This window comes from Anas platyrhynchos, chromosome W, assembly GCF_047663525.1.
Source record: "Anas platyrhynchos isolate ZD024472 breed Pekin duck chromosome W, IASCAAS_PekinDuck_T2T, whole genome shotgun sequence".
NCBI lineage: Eukaryota > Metazoa > Chordata > Aves > Anseriformes > Anatidae > Anas > Anas platyrhynchos.
In genome coordinates this window covers 3,296,688-3,317,383 of record NC_092620.1, presented here as the reverse complement: position 1 = coordinate 3,317,383, position 20,696 = coordinate 3,296,688, and the positions used below count along the sequence as shown (strand labels likewise).

At 47.1% G+C, this 20,696-nt stretch overlaps 1 pseudogene; it reads right to left on the bottom strand.

Moving 5' to 3' along the window:
• The window catches only part of LOC140000521 (endogenous retrovirus group V member 2 Env polyprotein-like), a 187,690-nt pseudogene that overhangs the window by 28,044 nt on the left and 138,950 nt on the right, over positions 1–20,696 (bottom strand).

Sequence of the window (20,696 nt, the reverse complement as noted above, 5' to 3'; positions counted from 1 at the left end):
ACTGTTGCTGCAAGATTTATGGTCCCTTCTCTTAAAGCCAGGGATAAAAGAATGGGGGCTTGATTAATTGCTTTAAAATAGATATTACTGAGTGTCTTTGCTTACTACTGTGCAAATTAACCAAAATGAGGAGTCTTGGGGCCCCTCACAGAAGATGTTTCCTGACAAAAATGGGGAACATGTCTCAAAAAACAGCTGAGATCGACCTTGTGGTTTGGACCTTGTGGTTTGGTTTGTGGAGTCTCTGATATCCAGCCAAGATGGACAAAGGAGAAAGACAAGGACAAAGCCTGGGAGGAAGACTACGAGCCTTCAGCACGAGAGACCCCCAGAGGGACCACCGGAGACTGATACGCATGCGCCAGTGGGAGGCTTCGGATTCCGGGAACTAATTATAATAACCCTGTTGCAGGAAGAACGGCTGAAAACACGACAGATGCCAGTATGGTCAGATCATGCTCTCCCTTTATTACCTGAATAGCCTGACTTTTATAGCAAACTTAACATTGGTCAAAAGCACTGTGAGAAACACTCCATAGCCAATAACTTAGGCTCAGGCGAGGATCTCAGTGAAGTAGTAATTTATTCGCGATTGCAATGGCGGGCGCCCCACAAGCAGGAGAGAGCGCATCTACTAGTTCCAAAACACAGTTTATATACCTTTTGATGACAGGACCCTCCCCTGTTTCCCCACTGAGTGGGTAATCCAGGTTCACAATCTATCTGATGCTTCATAAACAATGCATGGCCTTCAGTCACCGGCCTGTTAAATTTCAATTTTCTTTTGACATTTTTACTGCTTGAAGTGGTAATGTTTCTTCACTTATCTGACTTGACTTGACACCCTGATTTTCACCTAATTGTCCTAAGGAGTCTGGTTGTCTGCATTTTACAAGGTCGCCTGCTAAGCTTTCTTATCACTGTAAGCATATCTCAGTACCACATTCCCTCCTTCTAAACAATGTAACTCTGCAGAAACAACATTTCTATTCCCACAATTCCCCCCTTTTCTTTTTTTTATAAACTGTTGATTTTTGCAAAACCTTTCTCTAAGGTGTAATTTGGTAGATTTCTTCTTTGCTTTCTTTGCTTTCCATCTCCTCATTATCACCTTATCTGAGTAAGGTGGTAACTCCATGGTCATTTGTTTCAATAGTGCGGTTTCAGTTAACCACTGTACTAGTCCTCTTGTACAGGGGATAATGCAGCAACCAATGGCTGTCAAAACTCAAAACTACAACTACGATCAAGGATGTAAATATGCCTACTTTTTCTGCCAATTCACTGGCAAGGGTGGTAAGCCCTTGCAATGCTCTAGTTACTGTGCCATCTGGGACAGTATTGTTGGGTATAAGAGTGCAACAATGGTTGCTCAGTATCACACACACACACCTCCTTCCTCCGCGAGCATCATATCTAATGATGTTCTGTTTTCCCAAGCCATTTTACTGGTGGCATCTAGTTGTTCAGCGATTCCTCTCATCGCATCCCTGGTATAATTGATGAATCTCTGCTGATCATAATAGATATAATTAATCCAATCCACATTTTTATTGATTGTTACCCACCAGAACAGTGACTCAAACCCAGCAGAAATTTCATTTCTGGTTTTATGTTCATCCGGAACTCCTCTAGGCACCCCAATGGAATCTATGTATAATCTATTATCAAAATATATTCCTAGGCCTCTTTTACTTCTTCTGGGTATTTGTGATGTTTCTCTTTCAAATGCCAGGGTGAAGGGTATAGCTAATTGAACAAGTGCACAAGTGCCTCCCCAATTAGATGGTAGGGTGGACCGTAAGATCTTCCCTCCACCGTACCACCAGAGATCTGCCCTGGGGATCTCTAGTCTTGAGCAGTTTCCCATCAAGTCCTTGGTAGCACAAGGCAAATTCTCCCAGATGCCAGGTAGCACTCACACCCTGCCGTGAGAGGCAAGCTGTATGGTTACCTATAGCTGTAGAGAATGCAGGGGGACCGCGATATTGCTATCATGCAAGGAACAGCAAAGAGAGACTTACAGGCCTCATTTCCCCAGGCAGTCTTTTCTTGGTACAATGCAAGCATACATCGCATCCCTTGGGAGTCTTCGGTCCACCCCCATGGGAAGGGCACTATCTGGGCAATCGGTCATCCCGAGGCACAAGCATAGCAGTAGCTACGGTTGAGACTCTGGACAGTATATTTGACCCATTCTATCCAGGCATTCACATCCCCATACCCTGTTTGAATCTCAAATGTTTGAACTGCCACATTTCAGAGGGCCTCCTGTTTTCTCTCCTGTTTTCTCCTTGAGTTTCTCCCTTTCTCTGATGGCAAGAGAGGATTGTTTCCATACAGCTGTTCTCAATCTGGCTGTTGGGTCTCTCCCAGTTATTTGTTCTCTCTGCTCAATTGTGATTTAAAGATCAAAGCCAAAATTTCTTTAAGTAGTATATTCTTTATTGCAGCGCTGGATGCATGGGGGATCCTTCTGCCTATCGTGCATGTTCGAAGTGACAAACTATCTCGTATTTATACAGTGAAACAATGAATATTCAATTAGCACCTATACATATTCATTACATAACCCCGCCTACCCTCGCTTCATATGCTAATTAGCTTATCAGTCCTTGCGCAAAGCCTTCCAAGAATTGTGGGCCGGGGTCTTCGGGATGTGGGCAGTGGTCTGTGGGAGGAAGGCCGTAGGTCTTCCTCGTAATGCACTTTCTTAATCAGTTGTTTTCCAAGCTGTAAAAATGCTGAGTTGTCTTTCGGTTTAACTGAGGGTCGGCAGATAACAGGATGTCTCAGTTAACAAGACATAACAGACAGTTGACTCAAGTTATCTCAAGTCTCAGCCCGACTGAGGGTTAACGGATAACGGGATGTTTTCAAATAACAAAATGCTTAAACATAACAGAAGGTCTACAGATAACAAGATGTCGTTTACTTTGTCCTTGCTAACTTTTAACTACAAGTTCTATTCTATCCTAAAGTGAGTTTATACAATATCATTCCACAAGTTTTATTCTATCCTAAAGTGAGTTTATATTATATCAATTGTCATTGGGCATTTAAATCTCCACAAGCTAACACCTCACAAGCATCAAACGTGACGGCTTGTGGTACATAACCCTCTGTCACAGTCACCCATATTTTGATGGGGTATCCCGTTTTTGCTATTATCTGGTCATGCCTTTTCCAAGTTACCAATTGACCGAGGCCTTCTCTGAGGCCTAGAATCACTAAAAACAAAATTAGTACTCGATTTTTCCCTGTCATTCTTCTTAAACCTTAGGTTTCCAAATAATTATCAATACAAAGAATAAGATGTACACTACTACTATAACAACTCCCCCCTTGGGAGCACTGCAATTTGCTATAGATCTGGCCTTTCTCTCAATCACAAGTCACAGTCGTTAGTTACCTGTGAAAATAAAAGGTTAGTTTACAATTGTAAGCTTTTATCCTGCTCAGAGTCCACTATGAGATTTTTCTCTTCGATTTCAACTTCCAACAAGTCTTCTGTAGGAACAGCTTCCCAGGTACTAGCGTCGACGGATGCCTTCACTCGAGTATAGTGAGTCCAACCTTTTTCCACAGTTCTTACAGCTGTTTCAGTGGTTAGTAATTGTCCTTCCCATTCAGGCCGGAGTTGACCGTTTCCAGGTCTGAATCAGGACCCGGTTTCCTGGGTGATGGTGGTGAATGGGGAATTCCAAAGGTGGGGTTTGAGCCGACAACCCACAGGTCCTGAGAGATGACAAAGAAGAGGACAACCCCAGAATACAGTTCTTAAGAAAACTCTCTTGTTTTGAATTGTGGTATCTCATCCCTTCTGCCCAGATAGGGCAATCTGAACAGCATCTCATATGGTGAAATTCCTATATCCCTTCTTGGTGCTGTTTGAACCTGTAGGAGTAAGCATTTTACCCAATGAAGTTGGGTTTCTAACACTAGTTTAGTTAATTGCTTCTTTAATGTCTGGTTCATTCGCTCCACCTTCCCAGAAGAGCCGGGGTGCCAGGGGCTGTGAAAATCCCACTCAATCTCTAAGGCCTGCTTTAACCCTTGCAGTAAAGCTTTACACCCATCCAGTCACGTGGTCAATTAGGACAAACAAGTAACTCAGTAAAGTCTACCTGTATACTTTGGAAAGGTCACACCCCTGGCTCCCATCCCCCTCTAGATGGGTTACAGAAGACCTTTTTATTTACCTTTTGACATCTAGTACATCCTCTGCATATGTGCTTCCCTAAAGTGTATATTCCTACACAGACATGCTTTCTTAGCACAACATCACACATTGCTTGCACCTCCCAATGACTCTTTTGATGTAAAACAGTTAATATTTGCCTCATTATCACTTTATTCAGCATTTCTCTCCCATCAGGGAGTATCCATTTTCCTTCAGACTTCATGGCACCTGATTCCTTAAAAAAATCATTCCTTTAAAACTTTTTAGTTCTTTCTTAATTTTCAACATTTCCCTGAATCCTCTCTGGATTTATTCTTCATTTTCCCTCAAAGATTAGATGCCTTAAATACCTGACTTCTCTTTCTACACATTGTAATTTTTTTTTAATACTCCCAAGCCCTGCTTTCCCAGAAAGTTGAATAGCTTGTTAGTAGCTTTCTTCACAACTCTTTTCTCCTGTCCTGACAATAGAAAACGATCCACATATTTGTAATATTAATACCTCCTTGGGGGGTTGTAATTGCTCCAAAATCTTTTTTAGAACTTACCCAAATAGATAGGTGGCCCTGTAAACCCCTGAAGTAAAATTGTCCACCTATATTGTTGCTTCCGCCCCCATTTCAGGGTCTTTCCAGTCAGAGGTGAATATATGTTTGCTCTCAGGGCCTGAGAGCACTCCATTAATAACACTGTTATTCCAGTCTAACAATTTACTAGTTGAATGCCCAATTTCATCATCAAATCCCTTCCCAACAAGTTAGTCCCTGCCTTGGGTGCATACAATAATTGCCCAGTGATCATTTTATCCCCTGGTCTCAGCTTGGTATCCCCCAAAAGTGGCACTGTTATCCCAGCCCCTTCTACCCCCATCACTTTTTAGGGTTTCATTAGTTAATTTAATCCCTGATACTTTACAAGCCAGTAATGACCTAGCTGCCCCAGTGTATTGGGTTTGATGGCAAGGTTCGGGGGCTGTGAGGGGTGTGGGGGTGGGAAACTGCAGTGGCAGCCCCCGTGAGAAAAACCCAGAAGCCTCCCCGTGGCAGATAAGGGACAATTTCATCTGGCCCCAAAGGGGCCCACTGCTGCCCAGAGCCAAGCCATGAGCAACACAGTCGGTGCCTCTGTGAGAGCACATCCACGAAAACAAACAAACAAAGAAAAAAAACAAAAACCCGCTGCTCAACAGCAGTTGGGAGAGTGAGGAGTGAGAAACCTCCCTGCACACACCAAAGTCAGTGCAGAAGGAGAGGGAGGAGGCGCTCCAGGAGCTGGAGCCGAAGCCCCCCTGCGGCCTCTGGAGAGGCCCCTGGTGGAGCAGGCTGTTCCCCCCTCCCGTCCCCCTCCCCGATGCTTGGGAAACTGACCAAACACCACAGCAAATATACCAAAACTTCTAGACTGTTACTTAGATCATACCTGTATCCCCTTTCCCTGCTCATTCAACTTCAAACAGCTCTGTCAAATGCTACATACCACACCTTTAACACCTTCAGTAACTTTTTTTTTTTTTTAAACACTTCTTTCTATCTTTCTTTCTACAGCCTGTACTTTCACCAAAGTCTCAGTCAAGGGCCAACTTAATTCCATACATTTCTCCCTCCAGGATGCTAAAACAACATATCAGTATACCACATTTCATCCCATTTTCCTTCTTTCCTCCTTCTTCCACTCCAGATATTCCTATTCAAAGTGGCCAGCCTGGCCACACTTAAAACATCTTATCAAAGCCTGTCCCTGCTAGGACTCAGGCCACAACACAGGCAGCCTTCTTTGCCTGCCATTCCTTCATCTCTCTTCTTCTCCTTTCCATCCTGGCCCTGACTCCTCCTGAAGATTTTCTTCCTCTTTCTCCAACCCTCTGCCTCACTACCCGCTGCAGTCAATACCATTAGTTTCGCTTTCTGCTTTTCCTTCTCATCTCCCCTCCAGACACACACCTGCAGGGCTTCACACAGGAGGGTCCCCCAGTGACTGTTCACTACATCCCCCCACCTTCTGGAGCATTTTCTGCGTATTTTGCCAGGTTTTAATCACACAATGAACTTTCAAGAGCCCTTGGGATACCGGGTCCTTGGGACTCATCCCCGAGTACTCTCTCATTCTGACCCCAAGTCTCTCATATGATTTCTGTATTGCACACTATTATTATTCCAGCCAGGATTGGCAAGTGGGTATTTCTGCCCTGCTGGTATTACCCCTGGTCCTGGAGGATGGGCTCTTTCCCATTCTTGTATAGCAGCTCTCCTCCTGATCATTCCCATTTCTTTCCCTGTAAACAACATACTTATAGACATAATTCCCTCCCCCAAGAGTATATGTCACGTCATAGGAACTGGTCTAATTGTTCAGCTAGCCTGATGGGGTCCTCAGATAAAGACTTCCTCTCCTTCTTAAAAGTCCTAACCTCTCTGCTGGTAAGGAGGGGGGGTAGTTCACCTAAGAGGATACACGGTTAGTGTTAGTACTGTCAGTATCAGGGAAGGCAAAATTCTCAATATATCTTCTACCTTGTTCTAATTCTTGCCAGAGCCTAGAGTACGATCCTTCTTTAGGGACAGTGTTAATTACAGTCCCTGTCTCCCTTCCTGGAGTGACTGCTGCTGCCACGGGTACAATATTAGGATTATAGGTAGCATAACTTGGCTCCTTCTCTGAAAAAGGAATCTTATTGTTTACACATAAATTTAAAGCCTGAATTTTCATCAGACCCGTATTTTGGCCAAAATACTGCTGTTTCCTTAATTGGTTCTTTTGTCCAGACTGATACACAATATTTAACCTTCTTTTAATTATTTTTCTTTTACAATCCCTCTAATTTTGGGATTATGTTTCCAATTTCTTATCATTCTTCAGGAAGAACTATTAGTAGGCACTCCCCCAGGGATATCTCCCTGTCCCCTGGAACTCATATTTCCCATTTTTCCTTGCCCTCGTCAGTATGTTGCTACAGAAATTTCCCTTCTGCAGTGTACCACACACTAATGTTCCGATTCTGGAAAATGGGGGTGTACTGCCAAGCACTTCACTGTGCAAGGATTACCGTACACCAAATTTCCCTGGTGTACTACCCAGCACTTTCCCGTGCAAGGGTTACCGCACACCAAATTTCCCTGGTGTAGTGCCAGCACTTCCCCGTGTGAGGGCTTACCATACACCAGATTTCCCGAGACTCTTCACAGAGTCTCACCCGACCCCCAAGGCAATACTTAATATTTCTTACCTTGGTCTGTGCACAGAGTTACCGGATCGATTCTTAAAAACCCGGAGTGCTTACCTTCTTCCTTTCCCCACTACTTCACAGATCCTGCCTCTTTAACCAGTCTCGGGCCCTCTGTCAGCTTTCCGCAGAACAGCCACCGTCGATGCACAGGACCGCTGAAATCAGCGGGGCATGCCTTCCTGCTGCTGCGGTGGTGGGGCACCCCAGTAGGTGACTGGATGCCGGATGAGCCCCCAAATTGTGAGAAACACTCCATAGCCAATAACTTAGGCTCAGGCGAGGATCTCAGTGAAGTAGTAATTTAAAGAGGATGCTTGTATGCTAAAGTATGGGGATCTGAGTGTGACACAAATGTTATGGAATAAGGGGTGGAGGTTGTATTGGGTCTGGCTGGAATGTTAACTTTCCCAGCAGCAGCCCATACAGTGCCGTACTCTGCAGTTGTAGCTGGAACAGCGGTGTTATCACACCAGTGTTGTGTCTGCTGCTGAGCAGCAGTGGCACAGTATTAGGCCTTTCTCTAACCCTCTTAGGGGGTGGGCAAAAGGTGAGGAGAGAAACATCACTAGGGCAGCTGGCCTAAACCAATCAAAGGGATATTCCATACCATGTGATGTCACACTCAGCAATAAAAGGTGGAAACAGGAAGAAGAGGGGAGGGGTGGGCTCTCGTTTGGAAGACGTCGGTCCTCCTCTCGAACACCGGCTGCGTGCGTTGAGGCCTTGCTTCAAGGACGTGGTCAATCATCGCTCATTTGTGGGAAGTAGAGAGTAATTTCTTTCCTCTGCACTTCCATATAGCCTTCATTTATTTTGTTTGTTTGTTTTCCTCCCTTCTTTTTATTTTCCTTTTTTCCCCTCCCTTTCCCCTTTCCCTTTTTATTTTCCCCTTAGTTAAATTGTTAGTTCATGGTAGTCTTTATTTAATTATTATAATTATTTCCCTTTAATTAAACTATCCTTATCTCAACCCGTGAGTTGTTCTTTGCTTTACTTCTCCCCCTCCTCATCTAAAGGAGGGGGAGTGAGAGAGCGGTTGTGGGGTTTAGCTGCCCAGTACGGTAAAACCACCACAAAAGCCCCCAGAGGGGCTCGGTACCCCCCCTCCCCTCCCCCAGCATTCCTCCAGTGTCCCAGCCCAGAGCTGTCTCGCAGGGGCAGCATCCTGCACCCCTGCTCCCCATTGGACAGCATGGGAAGGTGCTGAGGGCAGGTAAAGGAACACACAATGCCACAGACAACTCCATAGCAGCTGTGCCTAAGCTCCCAGGTATCCCAGTAGTGCAACAGGTCTTCTACTGGGCAGGACTGGAAAAGCTGCTCATCATGCAGAAAAGGCGGATCATTCAAGAAAAACTGAATTGCTGCTCCTGGGCCTGCCTCAGCAAATTTGCTTCCTCCCTGCCTGCCCCTTCCCCATGGAAAATGAGACTGTTAAGTTATGGAACTTAAAGGATTGTTTGTTACCTATCCAGATTGTATGTATGTATAGGCATACTCGGGTTATTATGTAAAGCAGTGTTCTGTATACATTTATTTATAATGTTTGATGTTCGTGTGTGCGTGTTGGTTGAGCATAGACTCCCCGCACACCCAGCGCTGTTTAATTGCCTTTTATAGCTTTTATAACGTTAAAAAAATATTTGTTTTATAAATATTACAAAATTCAGATTGAATTGAGACCTCATTTATAACACATATGTACAATCAGGAAAGGTAACAAATAATTTTTTAAGTTCCATGACTTAACAGTCTCCATTTTCCATTCCTTTTGAACAATATGTCTTGCTTTAAGTTGTCAAGCAACTCGGTCTTCAGGCCTTATGTATCCCGTTCTTCCCGGATTGAAGAAAAGCATATCCATCTCCTTTTCAAGGCCAATAGGTCCTGGGTCAAAAGGCACATTCAGGTCAGCAGGGGGCAGAACAGCAAAAGCCTTCGATGGCTGTAGCAGCAGAGGGACCCATGGCGTAGGAGTCGGATCAGTAAAGGAGGCAGGCAGGGCTTTTTTTCCAGCATTGAGACCACTTGAGGCAACCAAGGGAGCCGCCAGGAACCAGCAGCCCTCGCGAGGATGTGAGAAACACTCAGTAGCTAATAACATAGGCTCAGGCAAGGATCTCAGTGAACTAGCAATTTTATTCGCGATTGCAATGGTGGGTGTCCCACAAGCAGGAGCTCACCTTCTAGTCACATTGTACAGTTTATTTACTTTATTTCTCGAAGACCAGGACCATCCCCTGTTTCCCCATTACCTGGGGAGTCCAGGTTCACAACATATCCGATGCTTCACAGACAATACATGGCTTTCAGTTACTGGCCTATTAAATTTCAAATTTCTTTTGACTTTTTTACTCTGTGAGGTGGTAATGTTTCTTCAGTTAGCTGACTTGACACTGTGATTTTCACCTAATTGCACTAAGGAGTCTGGTTGTTGGCATTTTACAAGGTTGTCTCTTAAGCTTTATTATCACTGCACACATATCTCAATACCACATTCCTTACCTTTAAACAATGTAACTCTGCAAAAACAACATTTTTGTTCCCACAAGGGAGGCTGATGAGGTGTAGGCAGAGCCAGCAACATCAGCGGTGGTGAAGCCAGGGATAGAAGAATGGGGGCTTGTTGCAGGAAGAACGGCCGAAGACATGACACACACCAACATGGTCAGATCATGCTCCCTCTTTATTACCCGAATAGCCTGACTTTTATAGCAAATTTAATAGAGGCAGATAGTGTCTCACACAAGACTATTGGTCAAAAGCACTCAGACAAACCACTGCAAGAAAACAACCCCACCTGCAAGAAAACAACCCCCTTGTGATTAGCAGTCACGTAGATCCCGTCCTTGAAGCCAGCTGCTGGCAACAATATTTTTTAATTCCGCAAACGGCGATATGGGAACACTGTAATGGGAACTTCTTGTAGTCGTCCTGGTAGTTTGGATTGCTCAGCTGAAGAAAGTCATGGCCTCCTTGCTGTTTCAAAAATCCCTCAACAATTCCCCCTTTTTCTTTTTGAGCAAACCAAGCCCGATGTAACAGTTTTGCAAGTAACCCTTTAACCACATTTATTACAATACAACACGCAATGATGATTATAAATCCCTCTTTGATTAATCCCAGCAACCATCTATGCATCATTTCAAACAAATCAGTGAGCGATTGATCGAAAAGATTAATATCATATTGAATCTTTCTCATGTGCTCTTTCTGGAAAGTAATGGATTTGTGAATTGACTCATTATGATAAAAAAGGTTTAAACAGCACATTCCCTCAAAGTCCTCACACTCATGCCCTTGAGCCAAAAGCAAGAAGTCAACAGTAGCTCGATCCTGTAAAAGCGCATGTCGCAGACTATTTTGATCTGGTAACATCTCCTCAAGTATTTCTGTCGTGGCATTGGCTTGCTTCTGGGCCCAGCATACCAATTTTTCTAAATTATTGTGTGGCCGCAGATTAAGTTGTTATTTTCTAAATTATTATGTGTGGCCTGGCACAAAAATTGCCAATGCTACTCTAGCCGCAACGCCAAGCAATTCAACATTATCATTGCAATCAGGTGTGAGCAATGCCCATTTATGTCTGGTGATCTTACACAACTGTAACAAGCTAGGAGCAAATATAGTAAGTTTACCTAAGTAACATGGACCTCCAATAGCATTCGCAGGGATACCTTGCCAGGCCCTATCCTCGCAAATCAGAAAAACATCAGGAGGTAAGGCCATAGCTGTATGATTGTTCCAAACGCTATAGTTGTTACCCCTAGTCTCCGCACCATAAGCCCCTAAACCCTGCCTAGCAGTGTCATTGTAATCACAGGTGTTACTTGTATTTCTGTATCCATATGGCCCTTTCCAAGTTCCTGTAGCAGGATCTCGGTAATTCACTCTTATTTGTGGTATATTTATTGTTTGAAAATGAATACTCACAGGAGGGTCTTCTCGGTCACCAGTCAAACATAAATGATTCAAGACAAACAGCACCTTGGACAACGGCTCATTGATGTCCTTGATTTCTTTTAATCTCGCTAATTGTTCCTTCAAAACCTGATGTGATTGTTCGACAATCGCTTGGCCCGTGGGAGAGTATGGAACACCTGTGATATGCTTTACTCCCCACATTTTCATAAATGTTCTAATCTTTTTGCTGACATATCCTGGGCCACTGTCTGTCTTGATCTGCTGTGGCACTCCCATAATGGTAAAACACCCCGTGAGATGTCTGCACACATGGAAGTGGTCACTGCACCGAACCTGACTGAATTTAAGAAGAGATTGGACTGTGCACTTAGTCACATGGTCTGAACTTGGGTAGACCTGTGCGGTGTCAAGAGTTGGACTTGATGATCCTTAAGGGTCCCTTCCAACTCAGGATATTCTATGATTCTATGATTCTATAAGTGCTTTTTCTCCCCCCTGCGCCGTTGCCCATATGAATCTTGAAAAGGTATCAATACCCACATGCACATATCTTTTAGTACCAAATTCCGGTACATGCATTACATCCATTTGCCATACCTCAAGTGCCTTAACACCCCGTGGATTAATACCCAAACCTAACCTTGGTCCATGATGACTACAGGAAGGGCGCACTTTTACTATTCCTTTCGCCTCTGTCCAAGTAAATCCAAGCATTCTCCAAAGACCCTTTGCATTCTGATGTAAAATTTCGTGCAACACTCGCGCATGTGCAAAATCACTCTCAGGCCCCTTTGTGACTATAGTCACCAACTTGTCTGCTTGTGAATTACCTTCTGTTAACCCAATCGAGACCTGATGACTACGGATATGGATAACACAGTAAGGTGCAGTTCTCCCTTGAATGGCGTCTCGCAGCTGCAGAAATAATCTGTCCCTCTTAGTGTGTCGTATCAAGGCATTCTCTATCTGGTTTACCACGTTGACAACATACAGAGAGCCTGAGACGATATTAATCAGCTCATGCATCCAGCATTGACAAGCCCAAACAACTGCAGACAATGCCAATGTTTGTAATGAATCCCCTGTCTCCCCCGGAATTATGTATTTCTCTCAACTTCTGTTCTTGTACCACAAACACACAGCCTTCCTACTTGCCTCACCTGCATCAGTGTATACAATGTGACCCACCACTGGTTGGGATGAAAGCCATGGTACTATCTGCCATTTATATGGTCTTATAACTTGCCAGAGAGGCCCCTTTGGAGTTCAGGAATGTACCAATCCTGGGTAACCTAACACAGCTTCTTGTAGTGGTATGGATTGCTGTAAACACCATTTCAAATGTTCCTAAGTCATCGGCAGACTAATATCTCCTGGTTCCTGCCCGCTGATCTCAATCCTCTGAGAGCAACTCTTACGTACTAACTCTGCGATAGCTTCTGCCCGTGTTTGAACAATTGTTTTTGGCTGAATCGGTAGGAAAATCCATTCCAAAATTCGAAAATGCTGCCCTATCATTCCACCCTTGCTATCTCCTGTTTCATTTATGCCATTCCTATTCCCAGTGCTGTTAATGTCAGTGGCATCCTCCTGATACCGTTAATGTCTTTTTGTCCAGGATGCAGCCAAAGGGCTGCATCCTGGAGCCAGCATCTCCATGAGGACAGTGATGTCCAGGCACAGCCCCCGGGGGGGGTGAAGCTAGGATGCTGCCTGCAGCCTCCATGCCTGCTGTGGATGGCACATGGAGAAGCAAGCAAGGGATCTGGGGAGGAGATGCAACAGTGGTTTAAAGGATGGAAAAAATGTCTGACACAGACACACCAGACTCAATCTGCTCCATCTATCAGAGAGATGGAGAAGCAGCTTGCTGCAATGTCCACACACCCTAGAGAATTAATTTCTTTTTCGCCCCTTACTCTCCACCTTTTCTTTTTGCCACTGACCTAGCACTGCAAACGGATGAGGCACATCTCCTTACTAGTAAGGAGAGTGCAACTTCTGCTATACGTCTGCAAGCAGCGCCAGATGCAAGCTTAGAAACTATTTGTGAAAGAGCCTGCTGTTGCCCATTTGTTAATTTAACCTCCTGCTCTACGCTTTTTCCTCGCAATAAAGGTAATAATATAGCTAAGTCGTCATTAGTGATCTCTACAATGTGCCAAACCCACTGAATATTACCCAGGAACATTTGTACATCTGTCAAATTATGTAACACTGTATATATATCAACTGTCTGCGGAGGAATGGTAGAGTCTGATACAACATTGCATCCCGTGTCTCTCTGCGACCCTATTCCGCGTCTCTCCGCGACACTACTCTGCATCTCACCATGACTCTACTCCACGTCTCCCTTTCTTTTTTCTTTTTTTTTTTTTTTGTCCATTATATTCGGCATCAATTATCCTCGGCAAAACAAACAATCTGGTCAAAGATGTACTTGATTGTCCTAACAGCAATACACTACAGTCATTCCCAATTGGTCCTTTGACGTTCAATGGAATTTTATTAACGTGAGTACCCCACAAAGTGGCATCTGTTACTGTGGAGACATCCACTCTGGCACTCCCTCTGGTTCTTGCTGAGAGGGTGTCCACAGTGGTAACCGTGGCAGTGGGGCTGCAGCTCAGAGTCCTGCTCCACCGTGGTACTCCATGGGCTGCAGGGGAACAGCCTGCTCTGGCTCAAACAACGTCGCTTATTGGCTTGGCTCTGGTCAGTACCGGGGCCCTTACCTAACATGGGGCAGCTTCTAGGTTCTTCTCACAGGAGCCACACCTATGGCCCCCTGCTACCAAAAGCTTGCCATGTAAACCCACTACATTCCACCCCTCACCTTTCTGAAAAGCATATTTAAGAATAATGACAATATACTCTTTAGAATTATCACAATGTTCACAAACTTCACTTCCATCAAAAAGAAAAGGAATTCCCCACACCAAAATAAACATAACATCATCACAACACCAACGAGGTGGACAATTTACACACACACCACCTCGTCCCTTCACCACACTAATATGAAACATATTCCTTACAATTGCTGCTTTCTTAAATTCTTCACAACTAATACATTCATAAAAAAAATCCAGTCCATGTGTTGCCCATTACTTCTCTTGACTATCATCCTTATCTCAATTTCCTTGAGCCCCACGTTGGGCGAGTAAAAAACAATAAGTTTTCATGGATTTGGTGTAGGAGATGTGAAGAAACCAATCTTTCGGCAATACTGGACAACAAATGGCACAGAAACTATAGTAATGCTGATTGTACTGGAGCAAACAATTTATGAATAGCATATGCCAACACAAATGTGCCTGTACCAGCAGCCCTTTTAGATTGTAGCAATGATTCACTGAGACCAAGTTTGTAGAGAACTGCAATCATATTGTGAAATGTGTTCATCTGATTCGTGTCAATATGGAACAATGCTAGGGCCGCATGGTATGATGAATGTGACCTTCTGTCTTACATACCCTTGTATAACCACAAGTCTAAGAAAAACAGAGTGGTTAATGTATATAGTTCTTGCATCTTGCAAAGGAATGTTTTAGCAATTCGTGTCAATAGAGAGCTTGAAGGGGAATATATTTGTAGGCTTTTCCTTGAAGTCTCTGATATCTGGGGGGTTTCAGAATACCTGCTAACTATTATGACTATTGCATGGGACACTATGCAAGTCTCTGATATCTGGCCAGGAGATTAAGGAGAAGGGGAAAGCTGAAGAACAACTAGAAGACAAAGCTTGCAGGGGACGTTGCACAAGTCTCTGACATACAGCCAAGTTGGACAAAGGAGAAGGACAAGAGGGAGGAAGACTATGAGCCTTCAGCATGAAAGACCCCCAGAGACCCCCAGAGGGACCACCAGAGCCTGATACGCATGCTCCAGTAGGAGGGTTTGGATTCCGGAAACTAATTATGATAACCCTGGCTGTGCTGGCACCCACTGCCCTGCCTGCCCCTGGGCCAGCTGTGTGCCAGGGCATGGGGATGGAGGTTCAGGTCCCCTCCTCACCCCCCTTCACCCACCCAACCACTACAACTGAAATGAGTCAGGACCTGGTGTCTGTATGGAAGAAGGAGCTGCAAGCACCCACGGCCACAGAAAGTGCTGTGGGAACAAGGGAGGTGGGAGAAAAGGGGATCCTGTGCTGCCCTGACAAGCTGCATCCTCCTCACGAGCCTCACCAGCCCCAAACCCCAAGCTCAGAGGCTGGGCCTGCTCCACCATCCTGCTGAGATCTTGGCCTCAACCCACCATGCAGCACATAACCCCATCTGGCCTCCTCCTGACCCTGCCTCCCACTGCTGCCTGCTCTAGGCTCCAGCCCCAGCCCCTCTGCAGGCATGGCCCCACCGGGGGAAGCAGTGCTGGAGCACAAGGAGCACACTGTGGCTCCTGGGGGGGAGGGTGAGCCAGGGGAGCAGGGACGGTGAACAAGGAGACACCTTAGCCTAGCAGAGACAGGGCAGCATCCATTATTAAAGAGTTGTATCCACACCTGGCATTATTAAATCCCTCTGCTCCCAGGTGCCGCCACATGCTTCCAGCCAGGAATCGATAACAGGAGCCCAGACAATGGAGAGGCCATGGCCTCGTGGGAGCAACCATGAATGCGTGTTCCCCCTGCGTCCCCACCCTGGATCCCTGGATCCCCCCTCCCCACATGCTGCTCCTTCAACAGGCAGGATCCCAGTGATGGCAGCGGGGTCCTGGCAGGGCAGAGCTGCTCTCGAAGCTGCTCCAAGTGTAAGGGCAGCACTTGCCCAGTGGTTTACAGCATGCTGAGTGATGACACCGAGGACAAAAACAACACGCACGTGCACTTCCCCTCAGCTGGGACACAGCGGCAGTAGGTGGGTGCCACTGCTAGGACCCCAACCTGTGCATAACCACATGAAAAGCGTCCCTGCTCTGGCAGGCTGTGCCCGCCCACCCTGAGCATCAGATGGCTGTAGCATGAAGGCAGCTGCGGGGTGACAGCCGGGGAGGCTCTGCAGTATCACCCCACTCCTACCCCTCTCACTTTCAGCGAGCTCCCTGTGTACCTAACTGGGGATTGCCCTGGAGCGGCTGCACCTCCTGCCACCAGCACACCTGGACCCCACAGCGGGCTCTGGGCATCCCCCAGGGGCTGTCTCCCCCGGTAACCCCAGTGCAGAACAGATCTGCCGCTACCCTCCACCCTCCGATGGAGGGACAACAGCAGCGGCGGCTGCCGGGCTCCCCAAGCACCTCCACCAGACCCCCCCCACTAAACCCCATCGCGGCAGTACAGGGGACGCCCGGACCCCTCCCCAAAGACCCCCGGCGAGCCCCCGGGGGCGGCGCATACCTTGAAGACCTCAGAGAAGAAGCCGGCCCCGATCTTCTCGCAGTAGAAATCGTCGATGCGCGCCAGGGTGGAGACTGCGCTGCGCAGCGCCTGATACGAGGAAGGCTGCAGCCTCCCGCAGCCCGGCCACGGCCCCGCCGCCTCCCCCTCGTCTTCCTCGACCCGTTTCCCCCTCAGTGCCAGCCCAGGCCTTCGCGGCTGCTTCTCCCGCTCCATATCGGCTCCACCGAGCACCCCTAGCGCCGTTCACATCCCCCCGAAGCACGGCGCTGGGGGAGCTCCGCTGGGGGAGCTCTGGCGCACCCAGAACTGTTTGCTTACCTCTATTTATTTAATAAATTGTAAACTTTGATTATAGTCCTATTTTGAAGACTGAGCCATTTATTACAATCCCATTCCTGCATATCCAAACAGCATCCCTGTGCTCTTCCCAGGCTGCATGTCCCTGCTTCCACTCCCTGTGCATTTCCTTTTTACACCTCAATCTGACCAGCAGGTCCTTGCTCAGCCATTCCAGTTTCCTGCCCTCCCTTCTCACTTTCTTACACAGGGGGATGGAGAGTTCTTGTGCTCTAAGGAAAACATCCTTAAAGAATTTCCATCTCCATTCAGCTCCTCTGTCCCTAAGGACAATGTTCCAGGGGATCCTGTCCACTAGGTCTGTGAACTGATGGAAGTTCACTTTTCGGAAATTTAGGGTGCTGAATTTGCTCTTCACCAAGCACATATTCCTCAAGATTGCAAATTCAGCTAGGGTGTGGTCACTGCAGCCCAGACTGTCTCCTATCTTAAACTCTTTACTGATGACAAACCCCAGATGGTCTCCCCCAGACTTTGGCGGAAGGAGAGTGGTGTAGGATAACCTGACCGAAAGCCCCGGGACAAACGGACACAACGACCAGCGTAAGCCAATTTATTACTGCATGACATTATCTTATATAGTGTTAAAGCGTCCCACCCAGGAACCCAGGACCCCTCCCACTGTGCTCGCAGGCACCCCAGACCCCTCCTTTCATGCACGCAGGCACAACCCAGAATAATCCCACACCTCCCCCCTCTTTATGCAGTAATGTACCCCCTTTAACCCGTTACGCTAAGCGTGATTTAATCATAATTACTTAGGGACGCGTAATCGTCCCAGAAGCAAGCGGTGGCAATGGGAACCCTTCATGATTTTTGGTGAGAATGGTCAGCATGCTGCGATTCATTATACTGCTTCTAGCTATTTTTGCTTTAATACATGCATATACTAGCCCTATCACAATGAATACTATTACCAGTAGCAATATTGTTTGTAAGAGCGATTTAAGCCATCCTTCTAGCTGAAAGCCTAACCCCTCGAGAGTTGCCCCCAGCCAATTCTGTTCTGCGTCACACTGCTCTTCTTTTATTTTGTCTTCTACCTGGGCTATTTGGGATATGTCACGTTCTACATCGGCAGTTACATTTGGAATGTGTATACAACAATGGTCAACCTTATCTTTAAGGTATCCACAGATGCCATGTTCCATCCTCGTTGTCTAGGTCCGTCTCAATCTGGGGTATTGGTGATGTGATTATACCCCAGGGTATAGGATCACCTGCGGATTTAGGTACAGGTAAACAAGCGGTCACTTGACTCACATTCTGCATTTTTGCGAAATCTCTAATTAACCCTATCATTAAATTTTCCTCTTGATTGCTCCTTGCTTGCTGTGTGTACTGAGCTGACCTTTTATCTCTCATTTTTAACAACACCGGAATTTTACAGACTCCTCGGGTTGCTCGAGGGCTGCGAGCAGTGCGATGCGGCCACAATAGCAGGCCCATAGAGCACAAACCAAGTGTCGTGTTGGCTGGAATCACCTTCCAAGCACGTTCCTGAGAACAGAGCAACCAATAGGGGTTAGGTAAACGCCAATGAGCAGAGTTTGAAACATGCGCGACGCGGACCGATTGATAAAGGGCTGTCGCACGGCTATTTACAGTCCAAGCATCCCCAGGGAAAAAGTCCACCAGTGTGGGAGCTTGGCCCGGTGGCCCCACCCACAACCAGGCCACCGACTGATTGCGCAACGTGGTCTTAACTGTCCACAGCAGAACGGTCACATTCGCTATTGTCCCATTGTCCCAAACGTCAATGGAGCCGCACAATTGCGCCACCGGCAGAATGGTTTCTTTTCTGTACTCCATCGCATGTGTGGTGCTGTCCGATGACAAGTGTGTTTCATGTGTCAGATTGATACCTGCCTGCATGGTGGTATTGATACAGATGGTAGTCAGCTTCCTTCCCCGGCAAGTAACAGGCGGGAACAACCTACGAAGAGTCCCGTTGAGTACTGGCTCAGCAGACCGTAGGTTGTAAGCGTATGGCGTTGGAAACAGCGGAGCGGTCCGGAAGCCCACAGCATACTCCTGCCAGTAGCCCCCGTACCGCTCGTGGCAGCGGATCTAGCGGCCATTGTAAAGGCCAGTGTGCGGCGGAAATAGAGGTGATATCTGCACCGGAGTCCACTAAAAAGGTTATAGTGGCTACCGGTGGAAATGGATCCTTCACACCTTGAATAGCTACTCGGGCAGGCAAAGTTGGCCGAGAACCCATGTCAAAGCTAACTTGTATCAGGGGATAATTCGCACTAGAGAGTCCATCATCACTTTCGGTTACCAGAGGGAACACAGTGGGCTCAGCTGTGGCAGTCCGCAGCTGCATGGGAATCTCCACTCCTTGCTCCACTGCCCGTGCACCTGCAAGCCAAGCTTCTGTATTTACCAATCGTTTTCCAGCCTGAGACTGGACGGCGGACTTGTCCACCCCTGCTCGATGGGGGTTGGGACCCACGCTTGCGGCTGAGACGGTGGGCCCCTTTTCGTCCCGGTGCTGGCGTTTCCTGACAGCCCCCCCCTCTTTTCCCTCCCCTTTTTGTTGTGAACACTCGCGAGCACGATGGCCGGATCGCCCACACACCCAACAACGGACACAGCTGTTTTCGATCACAGGTTCCCTTTTCTTGGAACATTCACGAGCTACGTGACCACGCTGTCCACAACGAAAACAACCCCCAGGATGAATCTGGAGAGCAAACGCCTGGAGGGCGGATGTGACCCCAACCATCTGCTCACTGAGAGCAGCAGCAAGAGGCTGCATCTCCTGAGCCTTGCCAAACGCACATCCGCGAGCAATCAGCTCACCCGCGCTTGCAGAAGCTGGAAGCGCTGCAAGAGCGGCCTTGAACTCAGGTAGAGCTCCCGTTCTTAAGCATTCTCTCAAAACAACATCTTGCGCTTCCGGTGGTAAATTACTGCTCGCCACAGCTGTCTGCACTCTATCTGCAAAGCGCCCAAAATGTTCCTCAGGTTTTTGCCGAATATGGAGATAACTGGGAGTCGGGCTGACTACAGCATTCATCCACTCTAATGCTTTACGACCCAAATCAGCAGCGGCAATCAGCACGGGCTGCGGCAGCAGCAGCTGTTCCTGCGGAGTATTCCACCTCCCCCGTCCCAACAATGCCTCCCCAGGCATACCATGTAAAGGATCCTGGGCATTTGCCCATGCACGCGCCATTAACACTTCACCTTCCTCTTCTAGCAAAGACTCAAACATGGGTACCTGCGCTGCCGTCAGGTAGGCTCGGGCAACCTGTCGCCAATCAAACATCAGGGGCCCTTGCAAGGCCACCGCATCCAACAGAACCTGTGTCTGTGGGCTAGAGAATCCCCCCTCCTGTACAGCCTTTTTTAACTGTAGCAGCATTTTATAACCCACCAGCTGCCACTGATGTCCTTGAGACCCCGCGAAAACAGGATAGCACCCTATCCGCACAGGACTTGGCGTTATTTCACAACCCGAGAGAAGACATTCTCTCGCACTAATAGTCCATTTTTCTCTTGCCTTTTGCACCTCCTCACGGATGCGCATCGGCTGCCACGGGGTAGCCTGTCTAGGATCCCGAGACTCCTCATCTGTTGAACTCTCACTATCTACTCGTTCTCTCTCTCGGGACGCAGCACCCGACGGAACGGGAACGCGACGCACGGACGATGGTAGG